The sequence below is a fragment of the Psammomys obesus genome, unplaced genomic scaffold (genome assembly GCF_907164565.1).
Source record: "Psammomys obesus unplaced genomic scaffold, mPsaObe1.curated_primary_1811, whole genome shotgun sequence".
Taxonomy (NCBI): domain Eukaryota; kingdom Metazoa; phylum Chordata; class Mammalia; order Rodentia; family Muridae; genus Psammomys; species Psammomys obesus.
Genome location: NW_026596117.1, coordinates 3,136,011 through 3,140,746, shown reverse-complemented (window position 1 = coordinate 3,140,746; position 4,736 = coordinate 3,136,011). Strand labels below are relative to the sequence as shown.

Sequence of the window (4,736 nt, the reverse complement as noted above, 5' to 3'; positions counted from 1 at the left end):
ACAAATATTGCAGCGAATCTAACTGACAGTCCTTACTACCTCTAGCACGTGGTACTGTGGAGTTGGTGAGCAAGGCACACTGTGCCCTGAGCTACACACAAGGTGGTTTTCAAGGTGAATGCTGAGAGTTACACGTAGCAAAATGTTTCATTGTTTTGTTCAGCTTAATAGGAACTTTATTTTACTTTCACCATTTTTTTTTCCCTTTTGCTCAGGTGTCTGCAGAGGAGCTCAGGAAAACTTAGGGATGGTTCCAACCCATTCGCTGGCCTGCCTGCACTGTGGAAGCTGCTGACCAGTCCTCAATGGCTGGCTAGACACTCCAGTCTTCAGTAGGGAACTGCTGGATGGGTACAGAAGGATCTGCACATCCTCAGACCAGTCTTTCACCTTTGGCTGAGTAGCAGTGAATTCGGGAGCTGACACAACCTATTTGCCCTGGAATTTCTCCTCGGACACTGACTTCTCAGCAGCAGGCTGCTCCTCCTTCTCGATCTTCTCTGAGTCTCTGCAGAAGTAAAGATCGGAGGTAACCATCCATGGGTGCTCACGGGACGTAGTGCCACGCATGCGGAGTACATCTCAGGTCTGCATCCACCACGTCAGAGCCACTGAGTTAGCTGCCTTGTTGTTGAATGGGATGGCAATGCTCACAGAGAACAGGGAAGAATCTGTGTTGCAGACTGATGGTGGGCAGGTTGACCTCTGAGGCCTCTGTGAGGGGCTGGTGGTCAGCCCTGGGATCGGTCACCATTAGAGGCCGTGACTCCCTGAAGGCTGACTGGATCTGGTTAGTGAAGGTCACAAGTGTGAAATGGTTAACAACTGCGGTGGCAGTGGCTCGTGTCAGCAGCAAACTTCAGCGCAGCTCGCTGTCCAGAGTTCCTGGAGGAGATGACGCTGACATCAGCAGGGTTCTCAGTGCCAACAATAGCCCAAGCTGCAAGCAACAGCTTCTCCCAGCTCCTCTTCACCTGTATGATGTGAATACCAAAACTCTTCATTTTGTAGATGTATTGCTCCACCTGAAAGTCAAACTTGGTTCCACCTAAGTGGGTTCCTGCAGCAAGGAATCTGAGGGCATCCTTCTCCTTCATCTGCAGGACATCAAGGGCTCCGGACATTGTGTAAGTTTCCTTTTAAGCTATGATGGGAATCAAGAACAACACTGTATGCACCCATCCCTGGACAACTCGGAAAATCTCAAAAGGTTTTATTATAAAACCACATATGTTAGTCTCAATGTATTTTTTGCAGCAACTTGGGTAGCACTACAGGAAATGTATACATTAAGAGTCTGAGAGCCAAATAATAGATTTAATTCACGTTACTACTTTAATTGAAGTGCTGGGATTAGATTATTTTAAATTCAGTCATATTCAATTTATAGTTAGTTTCCAACTCTAGAACTTCGATGACATAATCATAATCTAAAAGATACATCTATATCTAGCTATGTCAACATGTACATGTATCTAAATCTATTTCATCATATTTGCCATCATGATTAAATGATTTCAGTAAAAATGATAACAGCAGGCATGTTATAATGTTATATACTACCTGTCAAATTTTATAAATAAATTAATAAACTTATTTTTTTGCAACATCCCCTGGAGTGGAATGAAAAAACCCTGAAGTGGAGACATTATGGATCACCAAGGTATGTCAATACACTGACTGTTAAGCCCTGGGATTGCTGAAGGAAGAACTCAGACACAGGTAGTACACAAAAGCAAGGAGCATTTATTTTGAAGAACTTTCCAGCATGCAGGGGTCACCATCCCATGGTGACCCTGAAGTGAGCACACCAGCTCAATTTAAAGACAGTTAGAGGATTTCCCAGTGTGGTTAGGTAATCTTTACCTTGACCTTTTGGTGCTGAGCTAGGGGGCATGGGGAAACACACAATTGGTTTTTGCAGTTGGGGGACTTTATGGGAGTATCCAGATGACAAAGCTTAAAAGTATTTCTAACTGACCTTTGATTTGATTAGTCAAATATTTGGGGACTTTCTAAGGCGGTTACTAAGTTATTGTTTCTTGTTTTCAGGGAGGTTATTGAGTTATTGTATCTGGTTTCCATGGACTGTAGTTTTGTGTCTTGAGAAATAGAAACTCTGGCCTGTTTAGTCTAAGGCCAGTTTTGAAGCCTGTCATGGAGTCAGACTGGGTTATTAAAAATCATTTCCCTCTTGTATGCCTCAGTAAATATTTTATCCCCCTGTACCTCAAGAACTGTTATATATATATATGTCAATATACTATCAATATGATCATTAAAATTAACATGTTAAATTATAAGTACAAACATGAGCAACATATTTAAAAGATACTTCTACTGATTATTTTCATAATAGAAGAAAATGAGTACTAAAATATAGCCCCATATAATATTTTAATGTTTTCTAATTTAGTGATAGCTATCTCACCTAAAATGCTCTTTACATTTTTTTTTAGAAAAAAAGAATGAGCAGAAGTTTGAAATAATTGAAAAATCTACAGATTCTTCAAACACTATAGTAAGATTTAAAAAAAATCTTTATTGGAAGCTGGATTTATCTCATAACATTCAGCTTTTTCTTAGCATGAGCTTGCTGCCACCATTTTCCAGTAACCCCCAGATAGAAAACATCAACTTTAGTAATTTTCCCTTAGAAATGCTGTTTGTTGTTTGTTGGAGAGGAAATAGCATATTGTTAAGTCTTCTTCCACAGTGTCCTTCTTATTAAATCAATGATGCTGTTTTCCATTAAAAGGGTTTCATGAGAACAAAACAATCTCATCAATAAAGCAGACCCAGCTCATTTGGCAAATGCTCCTGACATGTGAAATGGTACCAGATGCTTTAAAGGAAGGTGGAATGGGGCCATGAGACAATTTTGAACAGATTATTTGTATCATATCCTTTCATCCAGTTCTGTCTCTAAACAAATAGCATTACTTTGTTCAGCTAAGCAAAATTAAGAACACTTCTGGTAATTTAATACTGATTCTTCCAAAAGGAAGCTAAATATTCAAATCAGATCTTCATCATGAAAACAGACCAACTCTACCTACAAATAACAAGATTTATAACACAAAGTCCCCGAGAACTTGAGACAGGATAAATTCTGCCTTCAGAGGAATGTCAAATTTTCCTTCATTATATGTTTTGTTTCACAATTCTTTCATCAAATACCATAACTCGTACTCTATAGGTCCATCTGTTAATACAGAAAGTGGGCACGGGGTAGTCTGATTTCACTTCCATACAATCAGAAGTAAGTACAGGCTCATTGCAAGTCTCTCTCTTTTCTCTCCCTCTCTCTCTCTCTCTGTCTCTCTCTCACACACATACACACGAACACACAGGTGCACACACACACACAATCATACACATTCTTCTACCATTGCTAACAAAGTTGAACAGTCACCCAGGACTTTTCAATGCTACATACCAATATAATTCCAATGGAGGTAATTAGGTAGGAATAAGAGCTGTTTGGGGGACTATACTGCTTCCTTACATTGTGTCTAAAGCATTTAGCATCAGAATCCCATATTCCTAATTCAACTGCAATAATTCTAAGTACAAAAGCATTAAATGACACAGGAATCTTTCAGTAATTCTGTATACATGAATGGAAAATTCTTTCTTACTTTGTTTTGTATAAGTTGTCCAACCAAAACTATTTTATTTAGCTCATGTTTAGGTAGTAATGTTGGCAAGTCTTTATGGGTATATCTTCTGACTTTCATAGGAATGCAGTCTCACAGAAAATCCCTGATCCTCTGTGGCTCTTAGAATATTTATGGTTTGTCTTCTGCAATGATCCCTATACCTTAAGAGTAGAGTTGTATTATAGATGTATCCTTTGGGACCCGGTTCACAATTCTGTATCTTGTTTGATTGTGAGTTTCTGATATATTTGCCATCTGTTGAAAATAAATAAATAAAGTTTTTTTTTTTTTTTTTTTTTTTGGTGAGAAATGAAGACTATATTTACCTGTGAATAAAAGGACGAAATGTAGAATGCTAATATTGATGGGTCCAGAAAGTGTCAGCTCTACCTAAAGAATTACAGGGAATTAAGGAATGTTGAAATTGAGTCTTCCCAAGGAAAAACCAAACAAATTATTTATCCAACATCATATGGCCAGCCAAGAAAGCATACATACAAGTGTCATTATACAAACAGAATAGTTTGTACTTATGTACTTAGTAATAAAAATACAATAATAGATAATGTAAAGAGGATTTATACTTAGTTTTAAAGAGAGCAAAAAGGGCTATAAGGGAGGCCTTGGAGAGATAAAAGCGAAGTGATAAGAATGAGAGATATTAAGGAGAAGGTATGTTCTCAAAGAACTAAAAGTTGTATTTGTTTTTTATCTGTTTTGCTTTTTTTTTTTTTTTTTTTTTTAGCTAAACAGGGTTTCTGTTTAGCCTTGGCTGTCCTAAGACTCACTCTGTAGACCAGGGTGGCCTCAAACTAATAGATTCACCTGTATCAGCCTTCTGATTAGTCCCTCTGGAATTAAAGGTGTGTATCACCAACATAAAGGCTAGAAATTTTTAAGGGATTTTACTCAATTAGTGGCTACGATTATATTCATTCTTATAAAAATATACTCTCAGCCAGGCATGGTGGCACACAACTATAATCCCAGCATTTAAGGAGACATAGGCGGGTAGATCTCTATGAGTTCCAGGCCAGCCAACAACAACAAAAATTACTTCAGCATGGTTAAATA

The 4,736-nt window shown here is 38.2% G+C and overlaps 1 pseudogene; it reads right to left on the bottom strand.

The window, feature by feature from the left end:
* Positions 1–231: 231 nt before the first annotated feature.
* LOC129692681 (40S ribosomal protein SA-like) lies at positions 232–1,124 on the bottom strand (annotated as a pseudogene).
* Between the last annotated feature and the right edge of the window lie 3,612 nt (positions 1,125–4,736).